The sequence below is a fragment of the Oncorhynchus mykiss genome, chromosome 20 (assembly GCF_057628025.1).
Source record: "Oncorhynchus mykiss isolate SJ-2025 chromosome 20, ASM5762802v1, whole genome shotgun sequence".
In the NCBI taxonomy this organism is placed as follows: domain Eukaryota; kingdom Metazoa; phylum Chordata; class Actinopteri; order Salmoniformes; family Salmonidae; genus Oncorhynchus; species Oncorhynchus mykiss.
In genome coordinates this window covers 34,967,632-34,986,281 of record NC_143041.1, presented here as the reverse complement: position 1 = coordinate 34,986,281, position 18,650 = coordinate 34,967,632, and the positions used below count along the sequence as shown (strand labels likewise).

The 18,650-nt window shown below is 45.0% G+C and overlaps 1 long non-coding RNA gene across 1 annotated transcript in view; it reads left to right on the top strand.

The window, feature by feature from the left end:
• LOC149974580 (uncharacterized) overlaps positions 1-18,650 on the top strand; it is a 140,173-nt gene that overhangs the window by 14,091 nt on the left and 107,432 nt on the right. The window lies entirely within an intron of this gene.

The window sequence follows — 18,650 nt, the reverse complement described above, 5'->3', positions numbered from 1 at the left end:
TAATGCTAACGACCCTATTAAGTATGTGGTTCTAGGTAACGGATGGATGGCTCATGATGAGAACGTGTTTATTTGCAAATTTTCATTGAGATTGGTGTCATATTGGGATAGATATGATAGTATGGAGATCTGAATTTTAACATTGACCTTCAATCAAATCATATTGCCCCCACAATTGTAATTAGTCCTTTCAGTTTCGTTGGGATTAATTTAATCCAATTCTGTTTATTGTTAATTTTAATGGCACAATTCATTATCAGATAAATACAGTAAATGCCAATAGACATTCTGTAAAATAAAGCATTAAATGACTTACAACTATTTAGAACTCCTTTCTATTTCTGACGCAGATCACGCTGAAAGTCCTGCCTCTCCCATCTCCTCATTAGTTTATAGAAGCAGGTACCCACGTACCATCTCCTCATTGGTTAAACCCACGTGGGTTATTGAAAGACAAACTGTTTTGCCGGTCGTCGTGGTAATACTGACTAGAAACGATTCGGTTGGCCGTTTTATGTGCGGATTAATTGTCGGAGTAGAGGACCTTGTGCATTTCAGGTAAAATAACAACTCAATGTTTAAATCCCAGGACAAATTAGCTAGCAACAGCAAGCTAACTAAATAGGACAAATTAGCTAGCAAGTGCAAGCTAACTAGCTAAATTACCATGCATGTTTAATGCTTTTCGACCTGTCCCCAAATTAATGTCATTGGTTCAGTTTGTGTAACGGTTGTCTTCGGTGGAAGGAGAGGAGGACCAAGGTGCAGCGTGGTAAGTGTTCATGATCATATTTATTTAAACTCAGAACACTAAACAAAATGACAAAGAGAACGAAACTAAACTGAAACAGTTCTGTAAGGTGACGGAAAAACACTAAACAGAAAATAATCACCCACAAAACACAGGTGGGAAAAGGCTACCTAAGTATGATTCTCAATCAGAGACATGCTACTTTTTATGGAAACGTTATCTATTTGTACACAGAAGAAAAATATGAACGTAACATGAAAAGTATTGGTCCCATGTTTCATGAGCTGAAATAAAAGATCCCAGAAAGGTTCCATACTCACAAAAAGCTTATTTCTCTAAAATGTTGTGCACAAATTTGTTTACATCCCTGATAGTGAGCATTTCTCATTTGTCAAGATAATCCATCCACCTGACAGGTGTGGCATATCAAGAAGCTGATTAAACAGCATGATCATTACACAGATGCACCTTGTGCTGGGGACAATAAAAGACTACTCAGTTTTGTCACACACCACAATGCCACAGATGTCTAAAGTTTTGAGGGAGCGTGCAATTGGCATGCTGACTGCAGGAATATCTACCCGAGCTGTTGCTAATTTCTCTAACATAAGCTTCGTTTTAGAGAATTTGGCAGTACATCCAACAGGCCTTAAAAGCGCAACCCACGTGTAACCACGCCAGCCCAGGACCTACACATCCGGCTTCTTCACCTGCAGGGTCGTCTTAGACCAGCCACACAGACAGCTGTTGAAACCTTTCTGAAACCATCTCAGGGAAGGAGATATCGACAGTGAGTTCCAGTTCCCACCAATATCAACCAACTTCACATGGCCATTGAAGAAGAGTGGGACAACATTCCACAGGCCACAATCAACAGCCTCATCAACTCTATGCGAAGGAGATGTGTCGCGCTGCTTGAGGCAAATGGTGGTCACACCAGATACGGACTGGTTTTCTGATACATGCCCCTACCTGCTTTTTAAGGTATCTGTGACCAACAGACGCATATCTGTATTCCCAGTCATGTGAAGTACATAGATTAGGGTCTAATGAATTTATTTAAATTGACTGATTTCCTTTAAGTGAACTGTAACTCAGAAAAATCTTTGAAATTGTTGCATGTTGCGTCTGTTTTTATTTAGTTTATATTGTATGGTTCAATATTTAAAAAAAATAAAGAGTGGACATAAATACAGCATGTTGAACAAATTATGTATGTTACCTACTCAAGAGAGGCATTTCATCATAACATTTTAGACACCTGATATAATATGAATGCCTATATGAACATTTTTCCCAAAGACATTTCCCGATTTTCAGTCATACTTGTGAAACTCAAATGATGATTTCATGTAAAAGGCAGGGAATAATATCACTCACATTTCACATAGGCCTCAGCAATTGATTACACCTTGGAGGTCAATATCAATGCAAATCTTAACGCCAACCATAATGTATGTAACGATTACAGTACAACTGTAGGATACCTATTTCAAAAAGGAAACAGAAGAATTCCTCACAAAAGAATATGTACTGATGCTATCTATGACTGTACTAACGCCTTTGGAAACCATTGACGTTTCTTAGTGATGAACATCAATTTTAAACCTGTTCTTGTAGGCGAGTGGATGCAATGTTAGGGTCTTCTGATTTGATAAGGCTTACAGAGAAGCTATAATATAAACTGAAGCTGTACGTTTTTTTCCCCAGATACACCTACTTTCACTGTGGCATTTCACATTTGTGATGATACCTAGATAAGAGGAAATGGAAAAGGATAATCTCCACAGTATGTATCTGTTGTCCAAGTCTGTGAGCTGAAGCTAACATCTGTGACCCTGTGTCTGGACACGCTGCACCAGACTGTAGAGTGTTAAGATGAATTCATTTGTACTCTCAGCAAGCTGAATACAAATGGAAATAAAATGTATTGACAAAATGGAAATAACATGTTCTAATATTGTAGACACTTGCTTGCCTATGAGTAAAATCACATGAAGAACACTCGTTGCGATAAAACCAAAGACAAAAACTCCATAGAAATACAAATTATTTTAAAATGTAATGAATATTGAATTTCTTATAACTCTATTAAAGGGTGATCAAGGAATTATTTCAAGTCGTGTTAGTGATGGATACCTCAACCCTTCAATGAGTACCTCAACCCCCATGTCAGAAGGCTTGATATTAAAATACACAGAAGATGAACAGAGAAGTGAATGTATTAGAGAATCATCCTGCCCATTAAGAGGTAGTCTAATTGCATAATTATATCTTCCATTAGAAAGGATGAGCGCTAAATGACACAATGTCACTTTGATGAGTAAGTCTGGGTGAATGTGCCATCTTCCTTGCACATTAGCGAGTAACTCCCAACTTAGAATGTGCAAATCAGGAATCAATGTCAAATAGTGATGCCGGCCTTGAAAAAGAATAACAACAACCACAACTAAATTCCACTAATACTGTAAGAATGAGAACGTTTCCTAGCTCCTTTCCCTCCCCTATGATCACAGAGACCTTTCAACCAAAAGAGTTATTAATTGAGATCACAACACAGACTAATTTAATCCCAATTAGAGCATTTCACATTTTTGATAGTATTTTTTCCTCTTTTATTAACGAATCAGCCAGCGGGTGTAGAGCCTTTTCAGGTCTGACTTGGTGTCGTGTCTGGGATAATAATAATAATAATAATAATAATAATAATAACAACAACATTCTGGAGTTTGACATGTTGCTCCTGCATCTCAGCGTCTTTCAAACAGTCTAATTAGAATCACATCTGCAAAATGTTCAACCTTCAGATGTCTACAGTAATAAACCCTTTGTTTTCTGTACTCCTTTGTAGTCCGTGATTAAGTTTCAACCGATAATTCAGTATAAAATGTGCTGTGGGAGGAGACTTCGAACTGTGGAACCTATTTTACAAAGCTCAGCATTACCGTTTTGACATCTGCACAAACAAAACAGAATAATTGTTACTCAAAACTTTGATGAAGGGCATAGCAAACACAATCGATTCCAGGAATTTCAATAACCTTGGTGCAATGTTCACATGTGTGTGGTACATTTTCACAACAAAAATCTAAACAGATCCTCAAAATGGCTCATGTTTCAAAACTAAGCATTTTTTCAATTGATCCACCCAATTGACAAACAAATTCACAAAGTCACTTGTTGACTGCACCAAATCACTCTTTCAATTTGGATGCATATTCAATCTATTCAAAAATGCAAAATTCACTTTTACAATTAACTATCACTTAATCAAACTACTGAACCAAAATGATGTAGCGCCTAGTTAAATATATATATATATATATATATATATACACTGTATATATATATATATAGTTTGATAATGGCTGAACACTGGACATTTCTATATTTTTAGCTTATACAGTAACTGTATCAATGTAATATCAATTTATGTATGAATGTAAAACCAAATCCTTTATGCATGTGGCTGTAAATACTAAATCATCATTCTCCATCAGCCAGTGTGCTTCAATAGGCCAGAGTGGAAAGAGTCACACTATTTGCTACCATTTGGAATTACAGTGTAGTAAACAATACACTGCTGAAATACCTGGTTTGAACAATGAATACAAATATTAACGCAACATGCTACTATTTCAAAGATGTTACTAATTTACAGCTCATATAAAGAAATCAGTCAATTTCAATAAATAAATTAGACCCTAATCTATGAATTTCACATGGGAATACAGATATGCGTCTGTTGGGTAAAGATACCTTTAAAAAAAATGGTAGGGGCATGAATCAGTAAACCAGTCAGTAACTGGTGTGACCACTATTTGTCTCATGCAGCGTAACACATCTCCTTCGCATAGAGTTGATGAGGCTGTTGATTGTGGCCTGTGGAATGTTGTCCCACTCTTCTTCAATGGCCATGTGAAGTTGGTTGATATTGGTGGTGTCATGACTGCCCTGACCAGGTCAGGTTACAGGAGACCACAACCCTACAGATTATCTCTCAACCCCAACAGAGGAGGAGAGATCTAGGGGTCTGAAGATGTTGGGGTTTTATGGCCCCTCACGCCCCTGGTAAATCTCAAACCACAGACAAATTCCTTTGTCCTGTTACTATGGAGAATCAGCCTCAGAACATTAAACATGAAATAAAGGGACTTTGGAAAAATGGTTTTCGTCAGCCACAATGGTGGCCATGACAATAGATGGAATATGAAAATGTATGTCATTTTTGTTCTGTTATTAAAGGTTAATAATTGATGACGTCATTACGAAAACATTGTCATGTGAAGGGTATTCCTATATGTTTGATGTTCATTATACATTGTACGTTGTATGGAAAATAGCCAAATCAAAGAGAATGTTTTGGGGAAGATGAAATGTTAAGTTAGTTGTCTAAAATTAGATTTGAGTCAAATCTGGACCTTGCCTCATTAACTTGGTACGCCCAGAGAATTGCCCCAAAGGCGGCTACGCTGTTACGATTTTCTTCCGTCGAAAGAGAGGAGGACCAAAATGCAGCGTGGTTATTTGTATACATCTTTAATAAAGATGAAAACGAACAATACAAAAACAATAAACGTAACGTGAAAACCTAAACAGCCTATACTGGTGCAAACTAACACAGAGACAGGAACAATCACCCACGAAACACTCAAAGAATATGGCTGCCTAAATATGGTTCCCAATCAGAGACAACGATAAACACCTGCCTCTGATTGAGAACCACTTAAGGCAACCATAGACTTTTCTAGATAACCCCACTATACCACAATCCCAATACCTAAAAAAAAAAACAAGACAAAACACACCACATAATTAACCCATGTCACACCCTGGCCTGACCAAAATAAATAAAGAAAACACAAAATACTAAGACCAGGGCGTGACAGAACCCCCCCCCAAGGACTCCCGGCCGCACACCTAAACCCATAGGGGAGGGTCCGGGTGGGCGTCTGTCCACGGTGGCGGCTCCGGCTCCGGCGCGGGACGTGGACCCCACTCCAACAAAGTCTTAGTCCACTTGCATCGCGTCCTTTGATTGGCGACCCTCGCCGCCGACCTTGGCCTAGTGACCCTCACCAAGGGCCCCACTGGACTGAGGGGCAGCTCGGGACTGAGGGGAAGCTCGGGACTGCGGGGAAGCTCGGGACTGCGGGGAAGCTCGGGACTGCGGGGAAGCTCGGGACTGAGGGGAAGCTCGGGACTGAGAGGAAGCTCAGGACTGAGAGGAAGCTCAAGCAGGTAGATGGCTCTGGCAGATCCTAGCTGGCTGGTGGTTCTGGCAGATCCTGACTGACTGGCGGTTCCGGCAGATCCTGGCTGACTGGCGGATCCTGGCTGAATGGTGGATCCTGGCTGAATGGCGGATCCTGGCTGACTGGCGGATCCTGGCTGACTGGCGGATATGGAAGATCCTGGCTGACTGGCGGATCCTGGCAGACTGGCGGATCCTGGCTGACTGGCAGATCCTGGCTGACTGGCGGATCCTGGCGGATCCTGGCGGATCCTGGCTGACTGGCGGCTCTGGCTGCTCCATGCAGACTGGCAGCTCTGGCTGCTCCATGCAGACTGGCAGCTCTGGCTGCTCCATGCAGACTGGCAGCTCTGGCTGGTTCCGTGCAGACTGGCAGCTCTGGCTGGTTCCGTGCAGACTGGCAGCTCTGGCTGGTTCCATGCAGACTGGCGGCTCTGGCTGCTCCATGCAGACTGGCGGCTCTGGCTGCTCCATGCAGACTGGCAGCTCTGGCAGCTCCTTGCAGACTGGCAGCTCCTTGCAGACTGGCAGCTCCTTGCAGACTGGCAGCTCTGGCTGCTCCTTGCAGACTGGCAGCTCTGGCTGCTCCTTGCAGACTGGCAGCTCTGGCCGCTCCATGCAGACTGGCAGCTCTGGCTGCTCCTTGCAGACTGGCAGCTCTGGCTGCTCCATGCAGACTGGCAGCTCTGGCTGCCCCATGCAGACTGGCAGCTCTGGCAGCTCCTTGCAGACTGGCTGCTCCTTGCAGACGGGCTGCTCCTTGCAGACGGGCTGCTCCTTGCAGACTGGCAGTTCTGGCTGCTCCTTGCAGACTGGCAGCTCTGGCTGCTCCTTGCAGACTGGCAGCTCTGGCTGCTCCTTGCGACTGGCAGCTCTGGCAGCGCTGAACAGGCAGGAGACTCCAGCAGCGCTGTAGAGGAGGAAGGCTCTGGCAGCGCTAAACAGGCGGGAGACTCCGGCAGCGCTGGAGAGGGAGAAGGCTCCGGCAGCGCTGGACAGGCGGGAGTCTCCGGCAATGCAGAACAGGCGGGAGACTCAGGCAACGCTGTAGAGGAGGAAGGCTATGGCAGCGCTGGACAGGCGAGGCGCACTGTAGGCCTGATGCGTGGTGCTGGCACTGGTGGTACTGGGCCGAGGACACGCACAGGAAGCCTGGTGCGGGGAGCTGCCACCGAAGGGCTGGTGCGTGGAGGTGGCACTGGATAGACCGGACCGTGCAGGCGCACTGGAGCTCTTGAGCACCGAGCCTGCCCAACCTTACCTGGTTGAATGCTCCCGGTCGCCCTGCCAGTGCGGCGAGGTGGAATAGCCCGCACTGGGTTATGCAGACGAACCGGGAACACCATACGCAAGGCTGGTGCCATGTAAGCTGGCCCAAGGAGACGCACTGGAGACCAGATGCGTAGAGCCGGCTTCATGACACTTGGCTCGATGCTTACTCTAGCCCGGCCGATACGCGGAGCTGGTATGTACCGCACCGGGCTATGCACCCGCACTGGGGACACCGTGCGCTCCACAGCATAACACGGTGCCTGCCCGGTCTCTCTAGCCCCCCGGTAAACACAGGAAGTTGGTGCAGGTCTCCTACCTGGCTTCGCCATACTCCCTGTGTGCCTCCCCCAATACATTTTTGGGGCTGACTCTCGGGCTTCCATCCGCGTCGCCGTGCTGCCTCCTCATACCAGCGCCTCTCCGCCTTCGCCGCCTCCAGCTCTTCTTTGGGCGGCGATATTCTCCAGGCTGAGCCCAGGGTCCTTTACCATCCAATATCTCCTCCCATGTCCAGAAATCTGGATTTCGCTGCTCCTGCTGCCATTGCCTGTCACCACGCCGCTTGGTCCTGTTGTGGTGGGTGATTCTGTTACGGTTTTCTTCCGTCGAAAGAGAGGAGGACCAAAATGCAGCGTGGTTATTTGTATACATCTTTAACCTGTTGATCCTACTTGAGACGCAGACGTCTCAACTAGGCACCTGGAAATGCAAATGCGCTACGCTAAATGCTAAATGTACTCGTTAAAACTCAAACGTTCATTAAAACACACATGCAGGGTATTGAATTAAAGCTACACTCGTTGTGAATCTAGCCAACAAGTCAGATTTTTAAAATGCTTTTCGGCGAAAGCATGAGAAGCTATTATCTGATAGCATGCAACACCCCAACATACCTGAAGGGGACGTAAACAAAATAATTAGCGTAGCCGGCGCTACACAAAACGCAGAAATAAAATATAAAACATTCATTACCTTTGATGATATTCTTTGTTGGCACTCCTCTATGTTCCATAAACACTGGATGAGCAAACTCCGTTAACAAGAAAGAAACAAAAATTGCGTCCAGCTTAAGGGGGAGATGTGGTACCCCCCTACCTCCCTCCCCGATGGGACAGAGCATGCGTGCCCTGGCGACCCACTCGTACCTGCCACCCCACATGAACTGAAACACAAGCCTCACTAGAGGCCTCCTCAGACAAGCCGGCAATGGGTAGAGGTACGCCAAATACAAAAGAGACGGCAACACATCCACCTTTAGGACCAAGACCTTGCCCATAAAAGACAAATACCTAGCCTTCCACATCGCTAGCTTCCTCTGTACCACTGCGATACCCATGTTCCAGTTTAGCGTCGCTGAGCCGGAGGTCTCAAAATGGACCCCGAGAATCCTCAGGGCCCCCTCACAGAGAGATAACCCCCCGGGCACATCCGATCTACCGCGCCATCTTCCGAAAAACTTAACGGAAGACTTTGCATGGTTCAGAACCGTTCCCGACGCTCGGGTGAAATCCCCAATGATGGCAAGGGACCTTGTCAGGCACGAGTCCTTGCACAGCAGCAAGGAAGTGTCGTCGGCGTACTGCGTCATCTTAACACGCAGCCCACCACTTCCAGGGATCAACAAGCCTTCCACCCCTGTGTCTGCCCTAATGGCAGCCCCCAGAGGCTCCATGTACAGAACGAAGAGGAGAGCCGAGAGTGGGCACCCTTGCCTGACCCCAGACGAGAGGTCAAAAACGTCACCCAAGTGACTATTTACACTATCTCGGCACTCCGCTCCGACATATAATGTACGAATCCATCCTATGAACTTCTCCCCAAATCCTAATCGACCTAACACTCTGAATAGAAAATATCTATTCACGCGATCAAAGGCTTTCGCCTGATCTAGCGCTGCTACCATTAAAGGCAGGCCTCTATCTTCAACCCAAGCGATGGAGTCCCTGATTAACTGTAGGTTCCATCTAATAGAGCGGCCCTCTACCCCGCACGTCTGATCCTCATGGACGACGTAGGGAAGGGCTGTGCGCAACCGGTCTGCTAAAACCTTTGCAAGTAGCTTGTAATCTACGCACAGCATGGTCAACGGCCGCCAGTCTGTTACTTCCCCCAAGGTCTGTTACTTCCCCCTTCTTATATAAAAGTGACAGCACACCAACAGCCATTGATCCCCCCGGGACCCCCGTCTCAAGGATGGCCTTCAAGACTTCGAGGACCACTGGGTCCAAGTATACCCCAAAACTTGAGATAAAACTCAGCCGGCAGCCCATCCACCTTCCCTTTTCCCATCCTCCTAAGAGCGCTCTCAACTTCTTCTAGTGAGATCTGGGTCTCCATCACTTCTCTAATGTCCTCCGGCAACCGCCTGGACAAGTGTTCTAAAAACACATTTCTCTGCTCTACATCGATTTCCCTTTCCTAAAATAAACCTTGGAAATGATCAGTTGTCACACTGACCATTTCCTCTGGTTTTCTAACTGTACTACCATTTTCTTCCCTAACGCCATGCATGTCTGGCCCTAACCGACTTAAAGAACATAGCAGAACAAGTCTCATTGTGTTCTAGAAAGCCACTATGCGCACGCTCCAGGAAAGCTCGAGCCTTCCGCTCCTGCAACTCCCTGAGCTGCGCCTTTAGGGTTGCGGATCTCTCCCAGTCAAACGACCCGCCGAGGTTGCCTGCCTCGTACTCGAGTTCAATTAACCTTTGAATACGATCCACCTCCCTCCTCTCCTCCCTTTTTTTCCTCTTGCAATACCCTATTATAAAAGCCCTAATCCTCACCTTCCCACCACTCTAACACCCCCTCGCACATGGCCCTGAGGCCTTCAAGCCTCCAAAAGAAACGCCAAAAAAGGTCAACAAAAGCCTGCTCCTCCAGCACATCCCGGTCTAACTTCCAGTACCCCCTACCAAAGAGGCAGACTGGCGACCCCACCTGAAGGAGCACCCCGTTGTGATCCGAAAAGAAAACAGGCAACAGCCGCCCAGACAACTTACCCAAAGACCTGGGTACAAAAATATAGTCGAGCCTCCGCGCAATCCTCCTGGAGTTGCGCCATGTAGGACCGGCCATTTTCAGAGTAGTGTGCAGACCATGGCAAGCCATTAGCCCAGTGATGGCGCCTGCACTGCTATCCCCCCCTATTCCTAAATCTGTATTAAAATCCCCCCCTATCACTAATTTCCTATTTGTGACACACAGGGGCGCCAGACAGTCCACCATCTCCCTCCTGTCTGCCACCACCTGTGGCCCATACACCACCACTAATCTAAATTTACAATCCCTTATCGTGACATCCACCCCCATAACCCTCCCCTGCATCACCACAAAAGAATCCTCCACTTTTACCTCCCTGTGCCCACACAAAATCCCTACCCCCGATGAGTGCACCCCCCCAATACCACAAACCGACTCCCCCTTGTCCCACTCCTTCTTAAACCCACTAACATCCCCTCCATCCCTCAGGTGAACCTCCTGTAAAAAACAAAAATCAAACCCCACACCCTCCAAATAACTAAATACTGCCCTCCTCTTAACAAAATCCCTTAAACCCCTTACATTTAAACTAACAAAAGTAAAATTAGACCCCATGAAAGAATAAAATAAAAACATGTAATACACTCAAATACTAAACCCAGACAGAAAAAAAAACAAAAATAGGAGACTCACCCGATGCTCCCCTGCTCCATATCTATCGGTGATAACACCATCCGTACTCCCAACGTCCCCCCCTCTTCCTCCATCTCACCAACCCAGGATGCAGGAATAGTGTTTGGCTCCGGGGTGTCCTGCACCCTGGGTCTACCCCCACACTCCACCCCCTCCCCAGCGCTGCAGCTGGTTTGGAAAAAAATAGGGGAGGCTGAGTCCCCAAACAAAAAACTCCCCACCTCCTCCTGTACCCAGTCCTGGGTCTTGTTAGGTGTGTCCCCACCCAACAGAAGTTGAGGGCCTGGGGAAACCAGCAGCAACCCAGAGGTTTCTCCCACCCCCATCGCTCTCTTGGCCATCCCCTCCCTCTCACTGTCGGCCAATCGCACCCTCCTCTTCATTCTCTTCTTTGGTGATGGCGGCAGTGGAGAGATACCACCCTCCCCACCGCCAGCTCCTCCACCATACCCCTCATCTCTTCCACCAGGGCACTTTCCCCCCACTCCACTTGCTCTTCCACTGTCTCCTTCTCCATCACCCCTCCCTCGCTTTCTTCTCTCTCATGCTCCTCCACTCGCTTGCTTTCTTCCGCCTCTTTTCCTGGTTCTCCTACTCCCGTGCCTTCCGTTTCCTTCTCTCTTCCATCCACCGCTTCTTGCTCCTCCTTCCTTGCGACCTTCCCCTCTGGGCCTGTACTCTGGTCATGAGGTGTGCTTCCTTCCCCTCCTCTTCTTCCCCCATCCCCCGCTCCTGCTCCCCCCCCTAGCCACAGACGCGTATGACCTCTGACGAGCCGGGCACCCCCGCCACAGGTGTGCTGACGAGCCACACCCGTGACACGCCTTAGGCTCATCACAATCCTTCGCCTCATGCTCCCCAGATCCACAAAATCTGTATTTTCTGGCGCTGCACGAGGCGAATATGTGGCCATAGGCCATTGAGCGTCTGCAAAATGGAGGCTGACGTGCATAAAACAACGTCCCCCTGTCAGCCCCCAGGGAGAACATAGCAGGAGGATGGAGTTAGCCACCATGTCCCTTTGGGTCCTCCCTGAGGAGGGCCTGGAAGCCTCTCCTCCCATTCCAAACCCCAAGGGAGTCTTTGAGGTGCCTTGCTGAGGAGACGTTATCCATGTATCTCCCCAGAAAGGCCCTCACCTCTTCGTCCTTAACGTCCTCCCACTGCTCTTGCCCTTCTCAGGATATCATCGTGTTTCTCCTCTGTATATAGTGCCACGTCGTATTCTCCCTCCAACGAGTTGCCTTGGAAGCAAAACACGTCCTTCACCGTCAGTTTTAGAATCCCCATCAAGATTGTCCTTCCAAAAGTTTCCCGTCCTAAAGGCTCCAACTCCTTTTCCTTCCAAGCAAACCGAATCGTGTTGGCCAGCCCAATCCCAGGGACCGACCGTGTTGATGGATTTTGCACCATCTCCACAAGGAGAATGGCACACCCGGCTCACGTTCTCTTCCAAAACAAGGAAAAAAGAAAATCCAAAGTGACTGAGCCTATACTGGTGCAAACTAACACAGAGACAGGAACAATCACCCACGAAACACTCAAAGAATATGGCTGCCTAAATATGGTTCCCAATCAGAGACAACGATAAACACCTGCCTCTGATTGAGAACCACTTAAGGCAACCATAGACTTTTCTAGATAACCCCACTATACCACAATCCCAATACCTACAAAAAAAACAAGACAAAACACACCACATAATTAACCCATGTCACACCCTGGCCTGACCAAAATAAATAAAGAAAACACAAAATACTAAGACCAGGGCGTGACATACACCCACTTCTGACCCAAGGGTATAAAACCTGTGAGTATAGAATTTCCAGCAGGACTAAGTGACACCAGCTGCAGCGAGGTCTAAAAAGTCAACGAACCCAGAACGCAACGCAAGTTTGAGGACAAAGAAATCCTTTTCTACCCAAGCTACGGATGAGTAGCTGTGTCTAAGCTGGTGAATTCAAGTCGAACCACCTAGCCTCCATGTCGAATCGTGGTATCTAAAGGGTTTCATTCCTATGCTGTGAGCTCTGAGCTACATACCTGTCTGTCCTCAGAAGACCCCTTCCAGAGAAAAGGGTGGGGGAACAGACTCTTAAGCCAAAAAGGACACTGACACCAGGAGGACAGCAGGGAGGTGCGCAGGAGAAGTGCATCATCGAACAGCGGAACGGTCCACACAGAGAATCCTCAGAGATCATCCCCACGTAATTACATCATTATATTCTGACCCATAAGAGTGGGAGTTTGGGGCAAGGCTAGGGTTAGAATAGCATAGCTGACAAATTCACCCATATGTATATTTCTCTTGTGTACTTTCTTTTTTTCTCTCTCTTTTGAAATGCTCATTGTGGGTAACACGCTCCATAGTGTGTTGGCCCGTTATACTAAGTTCTAATCAATAGCTTATAATGTGTTTTGTCTATGTGTATCTTTTATCATCATTTTAGCCTTTTAGTAAATAAATATTCAACTAAGATTGGTGTGGTACGAATTCATTGTTGGGACCCGGGTCACCGGCAGATTCACGGGCTATACGACGTTCAGAACGAGATTGTTAGAGGCAACTGGTTAATTAGCGTCTGTTGTAAAATCGATACTCTGATATTCTTTGAGTTAATTTGGGAAATAGAAACTCAATAAAAACTCGTTTTCCCATGGTGCCCCAGGTTAATTAGTTAATAATTGCTTGATTCAGTTAATCACGTAATTAGAAACTTGTAATCATTCGATGAGCAACAGTCGTCACATTAGCTAATACAACGTCACAACAGTGGGAACTGGAACACACTGTTGTACACGTCGATCCAGAGCATCCCAAGCGTGCTCAATGTGTGAAATGTCTGGTGAGTATACAGGCCATGGAAAAACTGGGACATTTTCAACTTCCAGGAATAGTGTACAGATCCTTGCGACATGCGACCAAGTATTATCATGCTGAAACATGAGGTGATAGCACGACAATGGGCCTCAGGATCTTGTCACGGTATCTCTGTGCATTCAGATTGTCATCAATAAAATGCAATTGTGTTCATTGTCCGTAGCTTATGCCTGCCCATACCATAACCCCACCGCCCCCATGGGGCACTCTGTTCACAGCGTTGACATCAGCAAACCGCTCGCCCTCATGACACCATCTGCCCGGTACAGTTGAAACCGGGATTCATCTGTGAAGAGCACACTTCTCCAGCGTGCCACTGGTCATTGAAGGTGTAACCTCTGAACTTGGCCAGATAGGCCTATCACAAACATGCCCTTTAATTTATGTTCTGCACCTGAAATCTGCTCCTGCATTCATCCCAGTCATCAGCAACAGAGCATTGGGTAGGTGCATGTCGGACGTCAATATGTGTGCAATTACTATGCTTATTTATTAGGGTCAACTTAAAAAAATGATATATAAACATAAACATGGTGTTATGGAATGTTTTTCCTGGTGTTGTAGGTTTTGTGGGTTTTGACGCTCTTATCATAACCATAACCGTATCATAACCAGCCATAAAATAATGCAACATATGTCACAACAGGTCTAAATATATGTGTCAGGACAGTGTTATGACCATATTGTAATGGGATATGACAAGTTAGGTCAGCTGTTATGACATATTATGACCATGTCATAACGTGTTATGCTTCTGGGTGTCAAAAAAAGTGTTATCGAAATGTGTGTCTTGCATTTTTTTGCTATTGGATTCAATGGTAGTCAAAATTACTAAACGGAGAGCCTATCATTATATTGGTGACTAAACAAAATATTCTCATGGTATTTCACAGACAACTTTGATTTTACATGATGGACTCAGGGGTGAAAGAAATCCCAATGAATGCACAATCAAAGGTTCTGAACATAAGATAGGGGTCATTACAAGTGTTATCAGTTGACCGTTTTGAAACTATATCACTTACATCTGAAAAATGTGCCAAAGTGATTTAAAAAAAAAGCTGTAACTCACAATGCAACTAGTTATCCCAATAATTTCAGTAGAACACATTTTGTAACCAAGCAAGTGACTGAAATTACTCGACAATCTGGCTGCATAAACTATATATTACTTCTGGGAAGCCCTTGGAACCCTATGGACCCTGGTCAAAAGTTGTGCACTACATATGGAATAGGGTGCCTAGAGGGATGCCCATGGTCTCACAGTTACCTACAGGTAGTTACTGAGGGAACATGGGGCTTTATTTCCGGACCCAGCTATTCCTCTCTCCCTTCTCCCACTTCTATGTCCCGACTGGTAACCAGGCAACTCAAAGCCTTGGTTGGCTGGGGAACCAGTTCTGAGAGCTCACAATGGCAACTTCACAACTTCAGTCAAACTTTTGTTATCAGTACTACCCTCCCTTCCTCCCCCTTTCCATCCCTATTTCTAAAACCTACTTTACTCTGTCTCTCTTTTTTCTCCTCTCCCTAGCTAATAGATTTTTATTCATACTAATTAGATATGTTTTGCTTTTAGCTGTAGCAGTGGAGTTAATTTCTGTTAATCTTCAGACTATTTCACAAATGCCCATATGCTCCTGGCAGAAGCTTCTGCCACAGCAATACTATTATAGTACAGTAGGTCTCTTGTTGTTTTCTTACCTCCCTTGTTGTTTGGGTTAAGGTTTCTAACAGTTTACCTTACATGTTCATTTCATACTGTTTATTGTCCACTGCAATACCTTATAGACAATTGCACACTGCAATAACTTCAACAATATACTAAAAATATTAATCTAATAATCCTTCAGAAATGTTTCAAGGACTGCTATGCTCGTGCTGGCTCAAACATCTTGGGGCGGAATACAGTGTTGTGACTGTATGTCTGAGTCTATGATCCACTTTGTTTTATGGCATCAGCATTGGTTCCGGAGCCAGAACTGAATTAGTTCCAAACCATAAAGTTCTGGACACATTGACAAAGGAAATTAAATGCTTCTCCTCTCCATCTCTCTCCCTCCAATCAGCTTGGATCTAGTAGTTCTTGGCTCTGCGTTTTATTGGTCCTTACTACTGATCTGCAGGGTAGTCAATTGGGGTAAAACAATTAAAACACTGACCCTGGTGGAAGCACAACGTGAGGAGGTACAGGGATGAAGGGAGGTGCTGATGTGGCTTCCCCCTAAGCCAAAGGTTAACTGGAGAGAATAAACCTTCTGACTGGTTCAGTAGAGGCAGGGGTTAACTGGTAGTTTTCCAGGATGCCGCTATGGCTTATGAGAAGTATAGTATAGTCATTTGAGATATCCAGGGTAGTGAACTGAGACCATTGATACTAAGTGTTTGTGCTTGTGCGTGTGTGTGAGAGTGCATGCGTGCTTGCTTGGCGGGGGTCCCTTCTGAGGACTAAGCATTTTAATCCAGCATTCACAAGGTCACTGGACCATGATATTATCATAAGCAACATATTTTTTAAAGATTGCAACATGATATTGTTATCACATTTAAGGTATGACCCAGACAGTGTTGAAGAAACAAAAGTTTATTCCTTAAACTGGGGCGGCAGGGTAGCCTAGTGGTTAGAGCGTTGGACTAGTAACCGGAAGGTTGTGAGTTCAAACCCCCGAGCTGACAAGGTACAAATCTGTCGTTCTGCCCCTGAACAGGCAGTTAACCCACTGTTCCCAGGCCGTCATTGAAAATAAGAATTTGTTCTTAACTGACTTGCTTAAATAAAGGTAAAATAAAAATAAAAAAATAAAAAACAGTGGCAGGCAAACGACAGGTCAAGGCAGGGCAGGGGTCAATAATCCAGAGAGGGTGTAAGGGTCCAGAACGGCAGGCAGTCTCAGGGTCAGGGCAGGCAGGGGTCAAACTGTGAAAGACTAGAAAACAGGAGCAAGAAACAGGCAGGAGCGGGGAAGCAAATGCTGGTAGGTCCTATGAACAAAACAAACTGGCAACAGACAAACAGAGAACACAGGTATAAATACACAGGGGAGAATGGGGAAGATGGGCCACACCTGGAGGAGGGTGGAGACAAACACAGACAGGTGAAACAGATCAGGGCATGACTATTGTAAAATGATTCGTTTTGATTGCATTGATTGAATTCTGCTATCGGTTTATTTACTGAAGGAAATGTCTGTTTCCAAGGACGTCATGCACCAATACCTTTGAGAAGCATGGGTCCATCCATCAGTGTTGGGTTTTCATTACTTGGAAAATAAATAAATTACATATTACTTGTTACAATAAAATAAATGCATTGCTTTAAAATAATTACTTTGCATGGAAATAAACACATTATATTACTCTGTTACACATAAAAGTAATGTTATTACTGTAAAAAAAAGTTATGCATTATCCCTAACACTTACTTTTGTAATGCGTTACAACCAACACTGGTGTCCATAAAACACCATGAACAAAAAGGTAAACCTAGGTAGATCAGTTTGAGAGGTGAGGGCCAGAGGCTATACAGGATTAATTTTATATTCACCACAGCGAGTATCACATCAAACATGGATCAATACACAGACTGGACAGAGGCAATCAAAAGGAATTGAGAGATCCCCCAGGGTGCATCTCAGGAGCCCTTTTGTCTTAATAGGATGTATCTCTCCTCACACTCCATGCTCCAGCCACAAGCTGCTCAGAACGTCTGAACGGGTCAGTGCCTTAATAACCCGTACCGTGTGTGTTCTGTTAAAGACAGAGACAAATTAAGCTGACTTTAAACAGCTTTTAAGCCTCTCGTTCTTTACATTTTCACAGACTTTTTTCCTCTATGCATAATTATAGACCAAAGCTGTAGTTATATCCTCTCCTCTTTCATAAAAATAACCTACATCCTGGACTGTGGCACTCTGTTCCTTATATAGTGCACTACTTTAGACCAGAGCCCTGGTCAACTGTAGTGCACTATATACAGAATGAGTAGGTTTTCATTTAGGATGTACGGATCTGGGACATACGTCTTCAGTATTGATTCTGGGACATAAAGAGAAGGTTCATTAAACTACATTTTCAGATTTTAGATCACATTCCCTTTATAAGTTTCTGAGCAGGGAAGTGGAAAACGTGATCTGATGGACACGTTTGTTTTAGAACACCGAAAAAAATGAATGTGTTGGAGAAAATGACAGATAAAACGGAAAGATTGTACTTTCAACAACTGCTTTCTGGTAACATTATTACACCTGAATATGAGATAGCGATGCATCCCAAATGTCACCCTATTCTCTATATAGTGCACTACTTTTGACCAGAGCCCTATCATTAGGGAAGCAGCTCTCGTTTCCATATTCCACTGGATCCAATGTATCATTTTTTTATGCACATGTTCCAGCCTTTTCAATAGACATTCATCTTTACCCCCATGCTTTTAAAGTGTAAAAATAGGGCAGGAGGCGAGACTGGAAGTTGGCTGAGCTTGATGGTTCCTTTGCTGAGATGTGTGATCCTCACTCTGGAAATACATCTTAATATTTTTTACTTCATTGATATATAAAATATGTCTATTAAATATCACACATGTAGGCTATATACAGCAATATGGAGAACCTGTTGTCTTTACCTTAATGCTCTTTTGTATGTGAATGAAATGCAGACGTTTAAAATGGAAGTAAAAATGCTTGTAACAAAAGCTATAAAAAATGTATAGGATTAGACATGGAATGATGTTCTCACAAAACCTGATGACCCGAGTTAAGCACATGTAAACGGACCATAATTCCCTTTTTATGCGCTTTTCTGTGTGTATTCTGACCTTGA